Source organism: Eschrichtius robustus, chromosome 5 (assembly GCF_028021215.1).
Source record: "Eschrichtius robustus isolate mEscRob2 chromosome 5, mEscRob2.pri, whole genome shotgun sequence".
In the NCBI taxonomy this organism is placed as follows: domain Eukaryota; kingdom Metazoa; phylum Chordata; class Mammalia; order Artiodactyla; family Eschrichtiidae; genus Eschrichtius; species Eschrichtius robustus.
In genome coordinates this window covers 85,345,896-85,358,044 of record NC_090828.1, presented here as the reverse complement: position 1 = coordinate 85,358,044, position 12,149 = coordinate 85,345,896, and the positions used below count along the sequence as shown (strand labels likewise).

General features: G+C 36.5%; 1 pseudogene; it reads left to right on the top strand.

The window, feature by feature from the left end:
* The first annotated feature begins 2,514 nt into the window (after nucleotides 1–2,514).
* Nucleotides 2,515–12,149, top strand: part of LOC137764640 (large ribosomal subunit protein eL6-like) — a 32,250-nt pseudogene continuing 22,615 nt past the window's right edge.

The following is a 12,149-nucleotide window of genomic DNA, read 5'->3' as shown; positions in this document are numbered from 1 at the left end:
AATTTTTAACCTCAAATACACTGATTTCTATTGCTTTAATTCAAAATGATTAATATTCAAATCACAAAATTGATTTATCAAATTTTATTGAAAAAACTTACATTTAGTAGATGTTTCATTATATTTTTCTTTTTTTTACAATTTGGATAATCAGTAGAAATTTAGAATGATTGACATTCAAGTTTTGGATTCAGGAATATAATAAAGAAATACTTTTAGGTCCACTTTGTTTTTTCATTTTCAGCAAAGCTAAGTTGTACTTTTAAAACTTCGAATATCTATTTACTTCAGTTGTCTCTGAAGTAAGGAAGGGAGATGGTGAGGAATAGGAAAAATTAAAATCAGAATTATGTTAGTTAAGGCTGGAAGATATATCATAGTGTCCTAAAAGGAAAATAAAGTAAAAATTTTCTATTAGCTTGTGACCATGAAATAGTCTCCATTTGATATTATGTGTGCCAGTATTATACGTGGAAATAGCATATATCTATGGGTATATCCAATAAGGTATTTCTAAGCTAGCTGACACTGGTGACATTTCTAATTATAGTTAACTATTTAGGGTTTATTAGAAATGCTCTGTATTTATCTCCTGTTTACATGGGTTCTCAGATTTAACTATAGTTAGTTTACTCTTACCAGTGTCTACAGGGTTAACTGAACTCCTCTGCCACTTATTAAGTATATAACTTTGGCAGATTTACTTAATTTCTCCAAGTCTAAATTTCCTTCTTTGTAAATGGAACTGATACAAGTTTTATTTTGATAAAATCAGGGGTCAGGAAACTATAGCCCACAGGTCAAATCTGATACGCGGCCTATTTTGGAGTAGACAAGGAGGTAAAGATGGTGTTTATATTTGTGATAAGTTGTAAAAACAAAACAAAACAACAACAAAAGCAATGAAGACTATCTAAGAGACCCTATGTGACTGCAAAGCCTAAAATATTCAATATCTGGCCCTTTATAGATAAGTTTCCAACCCTTAAATTATATCAAAGAATTATTTTAAAGATTCAATTATTAAATTTTTTATTTGTGTAAAGAATTTGGTAGGATGTCAGGCATATGGAACAGGCTCACTAAATGTCACTTGTTATAGTTTTTGGTGATAATGGTAAGAAAATGATATTAATATTCTTCTTAATGGGTCCACCAATTGGTTAAGTCCCATTTTATCTGTGTTATCTCACTCTGTCCTATTGTAAATAGCATCTGTTCTAGATAAAACAGAAAGCCATTCTTTTTAAGAAGGATGTAAAATGTTCTATATTTTAAAGAAAACTTAACAATGTATAATTTCTGACTCATTTTTATTCACTAATTAATTAATTTTATTATTCTTAATGCAACTCTGATGTGAGAAGCTGTGTCTTGGGAGGAGGGAGGTCTGGAGGTAGGTTCATAAAAACATGTCAAAGATCACTGGAAAGGAAATCACTTAATGTTCTTTCTTTGTGTGTTATTTTTATTTCTCTTGTAAAAGAAAGAATGTTAGTCACTTGATTTCTCCTTTTCTGAAGAGAGGCTTCCATTTGGAAAGAGTGATGTTTTCCCAAAGGGTGGGGGGGGGGGGTTAGAAGGGAAGATACAAAAGGGAAATAAGTCTATTGTTTTGTTTTGTTTTACCTTCAGAGAATGTAGAGCATTAAATCCCATGCTTTCCGAATGTCCTGGGAATCTTACGTAAGCCTGCCATAAACTAAGGTTCATACAAGTAAACATCCCTCCCTTCCTTAAGCATTAGATTAAAATGCATTTAAAAGAAACCCACAAAAACCTTTGTCAGCAGTTCTAATGGTGGAATGCTATGGATCCCAGCCAGTGGGTCCTTGGGAATGCCATCACAAGGGGACCCGTCCAGCTGAGTAACAGAGCAGTGGAATCTGCTCAGAGTAGGCTTGTTTGGACTCAAGCTTGAGTCCAACTAAATGTGTGGGGAAAAAAAAAAAAAATAAGGCTCCGCTCCACAGAAAGAAAGAAAGAAAGAAAGCAAGAAAACCAGTAGGGGTTCAAGTTAAAAGTGAAGGCCTTATAAACACACCTGATTTGCTCAGCAGTAGCAGGATTCATGAGGGCCATGGCTAGGTAGAAATGAAATAGGCCATGAGTTCCCCACCAAATTCCTGTGCAAATAGGATTCTGGTATTTCTACTAGGGCTTTCTTTGTTCTTCAGCATCATGATAGCCAAGCCACAGGATTCTAGAGCCCTCGGTTAAGAGAATTATCACAAACCTATGAACATGCCAGACCCACACTTAATAGTAAAAGGCATCCATTGGGATTCCTATTAAAGCACTAGCGCATGAAGAGTTTTGTTACACATTTTCCCACAGTAGAAAAGAAAAATGATGTATTGTCTAAGTTTTTAATAAGATGGAGAAAATCATCCCATCTTTCCATGATTTGGGCTTTGGGACCAGTTCTGAAAATGTACTACAGCCAGTCTTCTTAAAGTCAAAGTGAGGTTGAGGAGAAGCAAGATGACATTGCAGGGTTCCTCACAGGTATAGATGAAGCAAAGCCGCCACAAGGAGACTGTCTTAGGAGGTCATACAGGGTGCCTGACAGACGAACTACAGGAAGAACCAGTGCTAAAAGCCCTGCTGGATAAGGTGAGTCCCCATGTGTGAAATCTGACTTTGACTGACAAACTCAAATTCTTCAAATTGCTGCTGAATCTATCCCATTCAGCTGCACTTCAGATCGATGATTCCTAAACTTAAGAACAGATGCACATTTCTGAAGATTCAGGACTTTTCTGCATTGCTCCTCATCAAATCTGATTTGAACTCATAGGATGATTGTTAAAAACTCTTCCAGTTTAAAACTATCCCTCTTAGAGATATTTTAAGATAGCATTGCTGAGCAACTTGGTAACAGTTTTTACTTATTTTGCAAACCATTATGTATGTAGGTGAGCTAAAGGTCATTTAAAAGCAAGATATTATGTGATCTCATTTTGCATCCTGAATCCTTATTTTTACCTGCAATGCCGTCTATCCTGGATCCACCCCATGACCTGGCAATTATTACCCAAGGGTCTCATCTTTTAGGACACACAAGGCTACTTCTGTTATAAACATACCAATGTGGACAGACTAGAGACATTGAGGAGAAATATTGATAAAATGGCTGATGTCCCCACCTAAGACTAGCAGCCCTGCCCTTCTGAAGTGGGAACATTTAAGATTCATTTTAAACCTACTGGTAACCTCTGAAGATATCTGTGTATGTTGTCTCTATATAAAGAGAGTTCCAGGAATAGTCTGGACTCATGTCAAACATTGTAGCAAAAACTATTTCCTACTAAGTCCTCCTTAAGAATCTGAAATATGCCTCCAGAAATACCTCAGAGTCTTTTTCTATAGGAAAAAATCTACCTCCCAAACTGCCAATAAATTGTTTTAATAAGTAAACAAATGCTGGAACGTAACCAAGTTGTAAAATTCTAAGTATTGAGTTGTTTTGCCTTTAACTATCCATGATTACTATCAACTCAAAGGAAGAAAAAAGTAAGGGACTAAATGTTCCCTCAACATATAGCATCTGTGAAATGGTCACATTAGCCAAAACTGTTGGAACAGAGCTGCTCATTTCTGAAGAATGTTGAGGCACAGAGGGCCTGGCAGGAGGTATTGTGTCAATGGAGTCAACGAGAAACCTCCTTGAAAAGCTAAGATCAGCTCTGTGCTCTGTGACCACCTAGAGGGGTGGGATAGGGAGGGTGGGAGGGAGACGCAAGAGGAAGGAATTATGGGGATATATGTATATGTATAGCTGATTCACTTTGTTATAAAGCAGAAACTAACACACCATTGTAAAGCAATTATACTCCAATAAAGATGTTAAAAAAAAAAAAAAAAAGCTTTCCTATTTTCAGAGCTGCCTCCATGTTCTGTGTGTGTCTTCAGTGGATATGAGGCCAAGACTGGAATGCTCTGTCAGTACCCTCTCAAGAGGGAAATCCTTTAATTTTTTCTTCCTTAATTTTTTTCTTCACCTTTTCCTCCTGTGCTTCCTGCTTCTCTTCTGCCTCTGTATAATCGTTCTCCTCCTCATTAAATTTTCTGGTATTTTAAAGACAAGGCTGAATGTGGTTTAGATATTTGAAACTTGAAGAAGATTGCTTTTGTTGACTTTTATTTTCTCATATGTTTGGGGTGATCCATGGGCTTGGAAGGGAGTGTCACTGTGTGTAGGAAGGGAGTGAAGAGAGAAAACAAACATTTATTACCTGTTGGCTAAGTGCCAGGAATAGAGCTAGTCATTTTACTATTACACTGAATAATCACACCAACTCCATGAGGTAAATATTATTTTTTTCCTTATCGAATGAGGGAAAATTTCAAAATTACAGTGGTGCCCAAGATCATGCAGTTTGTAAGTAACAGAGGTAGATATGAATCCACTTCTGTCCAACTCTGAAGTGCATGCTCTTTCAAGTAAATATACATGGGAAGATAAGGAATTTGGGGGGGGGTGGAAATTCCATGAAATATGTCACTTTGTATTTCTTACTATAATAAATATCTTAGCTTCTGCTTATATTCTGTGCTTTGTGCTAAACATCATTAATGTAGTGTTGAAATTAGGAGCTTACATACTAGTAGGGTAGGCAAAGAATTAATCATTTAAAATTTAATTATTAGCAATTAATTGATCAATTTTGGATCCTGATAGGAAGTAAACAAAGTGAGATGCTAGACAGTAATTGGGAGCGGAGGGCAACCTAATTATATTCAGTGACCAAGGAAGGCTTCTTTAAGGAAATAACATTTAAGCTGAGACCTGAAGGATAAAAAGGAGCTGGCTTTGCCAAGAATGGGAAGATGAGTGTCCCAGGCAGAGAGAACAGAGACTAGGGCGAAAGGAACATAGTAAACTAGGGAGAGAGGTGAACACAGAGATTGGAGAAATTGGTGGGAGTCTGGTGATGCTGAAATGTATGTGTACATTAATACACTTAATATTTATTCAAAATGTAGTGGAAAGCCATTGAAGGGTAAGATACAGAGGAGTGATATGATATGATTTGCATTAAAACAGAATCTATCTGGTTGTTGAATGCATCTCTCCATCCAGTCTGTACTCTAGGAAGTGAAAATGTATCTTACAGCTTCATATTATGATGTCTGAGAGGACGGGGGCAGATTATGAGTTTTACTTTCTTTCCTTATTCCAAATCCATTGCTTAATTAGAATGCCATTGCTTTCCTCTTATCTATATGACAGTGGATAAGCAATAGTTTTATGACATTTGAGATTACAAGATTTAGTTCAGAATGCCATTGTCTCTCTCTTATCTGTGTGAGAGTGGATAAACAGAGAGATCACCTTTCTGTTGGTCAGGGACTCTGCAGGATCCATGGGAAAGAGGCCCAGGAGTTGTTTAGTGCCATGGTCCTGCCAATAACATTATTCAGTGGTTAAAACATTATGAGGCATGGTTGGTAAGAGAATGGTTCTGGAACTCCACTGTTTTATTTTGAACCCTGGCTCTACTATTTACCAGGTGGGAATCCTTGGGTGACTCACTTAACTTCTCTGTGTCTCAGATTTCTCACCTCTCACGTAGGGATAATAATAGTATCTACCTCATGTGATAATTGTGAGAAGGAAATGAATTAAAACCTACTTAGCCCTTAGAACAGTGCCTGGAACATACTAATGAACAAATAAGGGCTAACTGTATCTAAAATTGTCGGATTAGAGCAGGGATTAAGTTTAGTCTTAGAGGTAGTCTACCAAAATTTGTTTCATCCATCCCTTTGCAAGTGGGCAAGAAGGTAAACACCACTTTTCTAATATGTGTGTATTAATGAAGTGTTCGTAGGTTAATGAAGTTGCAGATATTGGGAGAGCTACTTGAAAGAAAGAGAATAAAAAAACAGGATTCTTGAGACCATCAATATTTAAGAAAAGAAAGAGGGGCAATAAAACTAGGCCTTCAGAAGGAATGCTATCAAAAAATCTACAGACAAAAAGTGCTGGAGAGGGTGTGGAGAAAAGGGAACCCTCTTGCACTGTTGGTGGGCATGTACATAATTTTTTTTTTAGATTTATATTTTATTTATTTATTTTTATACAGCAGGTTCTTATTAGTTACCTATTTTATACATATTAGTGTACATAGTTCAATCCCAAACTCCCAATTCATCCCACCACCACGCCCCTGCTATCCCCCCTTGGTGTCCCCGTTTGTTCTCTACATCTGTGTCTATTTCTGCCTTGCAGACTGGTTTATCTGTACCATTTTTCTAGATTCCACATATACGTGTTAATATATGATATTTGTTTTTCTCTTTCTGACTTACTTCACTCTGTATGACAGTCTCTAGGTCCACGTCTACAAATGACCCAATTTTGTTCCTTTTTATGGCTGAGTAATATTCCATTGTATATATGTACCACATTTTCTTCCTCCATTCATCTGTTAATGGGCATTTAGGTTACTTCCATGACCTAGCTATTGTAAACAGTGCTGCGATGAACACTGGGGTGCATGTGTCTTTTTGAATTATGGTTTTCTCTGGGTATATGCCCAGTAGTGGGATTGCTGGGTCATGTGGTAATTCTATTTTTAGTTTTTTAAGGAACCTCCATACTGTTCTCCATAGTGGTTGTATCAATTTACATTCCCACCAACAGTGCAAGAGGGTTCCCTTTTCTCCACACCCTCTCCAGCATTTGTTGTTTGTAGATTTTCTGATGATGCCCATTCTAACTGGTGTGAGGTGATACCTCATTATAGTTTTGATTTGTATTTCTCTAATAATTAGTAATGTTGAGCAGCTTTTCATGTGCATCTTGGCCATCTGTATGTTTTCTTTGGAGAGATGTCTATTTAGGTCTTCTGCCCTTTTTTTGATTGGGTTGTTGGTTTTTTTCATATTGAGCTGCATGAGCTGTTTATATATTTTGGAGATTAATCCTTTGTCCATTGATTCATTTGCAAATATTTTTTACCATTCTGAGGGTTGTCTTTTCGTCTTGCTTATAGTTTCCTTTGCTGTGCAAAAGCTTTGAAGTTTCATTAGGTCCCATTTGTTTATTTTTGTTTTTATTTCCATTACTCCAGGAGGTGGGTCAAAACAGATCTTGCTGTGATTTATGTCAAAGAGCGTTCTTCCTATGTTTTCCTCTAAGAGTTTTATAGTGTCTGGTCTTACGTTTAGGTCTTTAATCCATTTTGAGTTTATGTTTGTGTATGGTGTTAGGGATGTTCGAATTTGATTCTTGTACATGTAGCTGTCCAGTTTTCCCAGCAACACTTATTGAAGAGAGTGTCTTTTCTCCATTGTATATTTTTGCCTCCTTTGTCATAGATTAGTTGACCATAGGTGCGTGGGTTTATCTCTGGGCTTTCTATCCTGTCCACTGATCTATATTTCTGTTTTTGTGCCAGTACCATATTGTTTTGATGACTGTACCTTTGTAGTATAGTCTGAAGTCAGGGCGTCTGATTCCTCCAGCTCCATTTTTTTCCCTCAAGATTGCTTTGACTATTCGGGGTCTTTTGTGTCTCCATACAAATTTTAAGATTTTTTTGTTCTAGTTCTGTAAAAAATGCCATTGGTAATTTGATAGGGATTGCACTGAATCTGTAGATTGCTTGGGGCAGTATAGCCATTTTCACAATATTCATTCTTCCAATCAAAGAAAATAGTATATCTCTCCATCTGTCTGTGTCATCTTTGATTTCTTTCATCAGTGTCTTATAGTTTTCTGAGTATAGGTCTGTTACCTCCTTAGGTAGATTTATACCTAGGTATTTTATTCTTTTTGTTGCAATGGTGAATGAGATTGTTTCCTTAATTTCTCTTTCTGATCTTTCATTGTTAGTGTATAGGAATGCAAGAAATTTCTGTGCATTAATTTTGTATCCTGCAACTTTACCAAATTCATTGGTTAGCTCTAGTAGTTTTCTGGTGGCATCTTTAGGATTATCTATGTATAGTATCATGTCATCTGCAAAGAGTGACAGTTTTACTTCTTCTTTTCCAATGTGTATTCCTTTTATGCCGTGGCTAGGACTTCCAAAACTATGTTGAAGAGTAGTAGCAAAAGTGGACATCCTTGTCTTTTTCCTGATCTTAGAGGAAATGCTTTCAGTTTTTCACCATTGAGAATGATGTTTGCTGTGGGTTTGTCCTTTATGACCTTTATTATGTTGAGGTAGTTTCCCTCTATGCCCGTTTTCTGGAGAGTTTTTATCATAAATGGGTGCTGAATTTTGTCAAAAGATTTTTCTGCATCTATTGAGATGATCATATGGTTTTTATTCTTCAGTTTGTTAGTATGGTGTATCACATTGATTGATTTGAGTATATTGAAGAATCCTTGCATCCCTGGGATAAATCTCATTTGATCATGGTGTATGATCCTTTTAATGCACTGTTGGATTCTTTTTGCTCATATTTTGTTGAGGATTTTTGCATCTATATTCTTCAGTGATATTGGTCTGTAATTTTGTTTTTTTGTAGTATCTCTGTCCGGTTTTGGTATCAGGGTGATGGTGGCCTCGTAGAATGAATTTGGGAGTGTTCCTTCCTCTGCAATTTTTTGGAAGAGTTTGAGAGGGATGGGTTTTAGCTCTACTCTAAATGTTTGATAGAATTCACCTGTGTAGCCATCTGGTCCTGGACTTTTGTTTGTTGGAAGATTTAAAATCACAGTTTCAATTTCAGTGCTTGTGATTGGTCTGTTTATATTTTGTATTTCTTCCTGGTTCAGTCTCAGAAGGTTGTGCATTTCTAAGAATTTGTCCATTTCTTCCAGGTTGTCCATTTTATTGGCACAGAGTTGCTTGTAGTAGTCTCTTATGATGATTTGTATTTCTGCAGTGTCTGTTGTAACTTCTCCTTTTCATTTCTAATTTTATTGATTTGAGTCTTCTCCCTCTTTTTCTTGATGAGTCTGGCTAAAGGTTTATCAATTTTGTTTATCTTCTCAAAGAAGAAGTTTTAGTTTTATTGATCCTTGCTGTTGTTTTCTTTGCTTCTATTTCATTTATTTCTGCTCTGCTCTTTATGATTTCTTTCCTTCTACTAACTTTGGGTTTTGTTTGTTCTTCTTTCTCTAGTTCCTTTAGGTGTAAGGTTAGATTGTTTATTTGAGATTTTTCTTTTTTCTTGAGGTAGGATTGTATTGTTATAATCTTCCTTCTTAGAACTGCTTTTGCTTCATCCCATAGGTTTCAGATCATCATGTTTTCACTGTCATTTGTCTCTTGGTATTTTTTGATTTCCTCTTTGATTTCTTCAGTTATCTCTTGGTTATTTAGTAACATATTGTTTAGCCTCCATGTGTTTATGGTTTTTACGTTTTTTTCCCTGTAACTGATTTCTAATTTCATAGCATTGCAGTCAGAAAAGATGCTTGATATGATTTCAATTTTCTTAAATTTACTGAGGCTTGATTTGTGACCCAAGATGTGATCTATCCTGGAGAATGTTCCGTGTGCACTTGAGAAGAAAGTGTAATCTGCTGTTTTTGGATGGAATGTCCTATAAATATCAATTAAATCTATCTGGTCTGTTATGTCATTTAAAATATGTGTTTCCTTATTAATTTCGTGTCTGGATGATCTTTCCATTGGTATAAGTGAGGTGTTAAGGTCCCCCACCATTATTGCATTACTGTCGATTTCCTCTTTTATAGCTGTTAGCATTTGCCTTATGTATTGAGGTGCTCCTATGTTGGGTGCATATATATTTATAATTGTTATATCTTCTTCTTAGATTGATCCCTTGATCATTATATAGTGACCTTCCTTGTCTCTTGTAACATTCTTTATTTTAAAGTCTATTTTATCTGATACGAGTATTGCTACTCCAGCTTTCTTTTGATTCCCATTTTCATGGGATATCTTTTTTCATCCCCTCACTTTCAGTCTGTATGTGTCCCTAGATCTGAAGTGGGTCTCTTGTAGACAGCATATATATATAGGTATTGTTTTTGTATCCATTCAGTGAGCCCATGTCTTTTGGTTGGAGTATTTAATCCATTCACATTTAAGGTGATTATCAATATGTATGTTCCTATTACCATTTTCTTAATTGTTTTGGGCTTGTTTTTGTAGGTCCTTTTCTTCTCTTGTGTTTCCCACTTAGAGAAGTTCCTTTAGCATTTGTTGTAGAGCTGGTTTGGTGGTGCTGAATGCTCTTAGCTTTTGCTTGTCTGTAAAGCTTTTGATTTCTCCATCAAATCTGAATGAGACCCTTGCCAGGTAGAGTAATCTTGGTTGTAGGTGCTCCGTTTCAACACTTTATATATATGATGCCACTCTCTTCTGGCTTGTAGAGTTTCTGCTAAGAAATCAGCTGTTAACCTTATGGGAGTTCCCTTATATGTTATTTGACATTTTTCCCTTGTTGCTTTTAATAATTTTCCTTTGTCTTTAATTTTTGCCAATTTCATTACTGTGTGTCTCGGCATGTTTCTCCTTGGGTTTATCCTGCCTGGGACTCTCTGCGCTTCCTGGACTTGGGTGGCTATTTCCTTTCCCATGTTCGGAAGCTTTCAACTATAATCACTTCAAATATTTTCTCGGGTCCTTTCTGTCTCTCCTCTCCTTCTGGGACCCCTATAATGTGAATGTTGGTGCATTTAATGTTGTCCCAGTGGTCTCTTAGGCTGTCTTCACTTCTTTTCATTCTTTTCTCTTTATTCTGTTCTGCGGCAGTGAATTCCACCATTCTGTCTTCTGGGTCACTTATCCGTTCTTCTGCTTCAGTATTGATTCCTTCTAGTGTATTTTTCATTTCAGTTTTTGTATTGTTCATCTCTGTTTGTTTGTTCTTTAATTCGTCTAGGTGTTTGTTCTTTAATTCTTCTAGGTCTTTGTTAAACATTTCTTGAATCTTCTCGATCTTTGCCTCCATTCTTTTTCTGAGGTCCTGGATCATCTTCACTATCATTATTCTGAATTCTTTTTCTGGAAGGTTGCCTATCTCCACTTCATTTAGTTGTTTTTCTGGGGTTTTATCTTTTTCTTTCATCTGGTACATAGTCCTCTGTCTTTTCATTTTGTCTATCTTTCTGTGAATGTGGTTTTCATTCTACAGGCTGCAGAATTGTAGTTTTTCCTGCTTCTGCTGGTGGGAATATAAATTGATACAGCCACTATGAAGAACAGTATGGAGGTTCCTTAGAAAACTAAAAATAGAACTACCATATGGCCCAGCAATCCCACTACTGGACATATACCCTGAGAAAACCATAATTCAAAAGGACACATGTATCCCAGTGTTCATTGCAGCACTAGTTACAATAGCCAGGACATGAAAGCAACCTAAATGTCCAATGACAGATTAATGGATAAAGAAGTTGTGGTACATATATATAATGGAATATTACTCAGCCATAAAAAGTGTCGTTTGTAGAGATGTGGATGGACCTAGAATTTGTCATACAGAGTGAAGTAAGTCAGAAAGAGAAAAACAAATGTCGTATATTAACGCATATATGGGGAATCTAGAGAAATGGCACAGATGAACATATTTGCAGGGCAGACATAAAGATGTAGATGTAGAGAATGGACATGTGGACACAGCAGGGGAAGGAGAGGGTGGGACGAATTGGGAGATTAGGATTGACATATATACACTATCATGAGTAAAATTGATAGCTAGTGGGAACATGCTATAAAACACAGGTATCTCAGCTTGGTGCTCTGTGAAGACCTAGATGGGTGGGATGGGGGGGTGGGAAGGAGGTCCTAGAGGGAAGGGATATAGGTATACATGTAGCTGATTCACTTCATTGTACAGCAGATACTAACACAAAGTTGTAAAGCAATTATACTCTAATTTAAAAAAAGAAGGAATGTTCTAAAAAGGTAGAAGAATAGGTGAAAGTATGTAATAGTGGTAAAGAGATCAGCAGAATGAATAGTGAAAACAGATCCCCATTGATTGTACCATTAGGACAATATTGACCTTTGTTCAGTTGGTCTTGGGGTAGACTTGGAACAAGAAGTTGGTTTGTAGCCAGTGGTTAAAACCTATTTATGAAGTGAATTATAAACAACTCTTCTAACAGGAAAAAGGAAGAAGAGAGGGGAAGTGATAGCTTTGAAAGGAGGCTGGAATTGTGTGTGTGTGTGTGTGTGTCTGTGTGTTTGTGTGTGTGTGTGTACACCCAA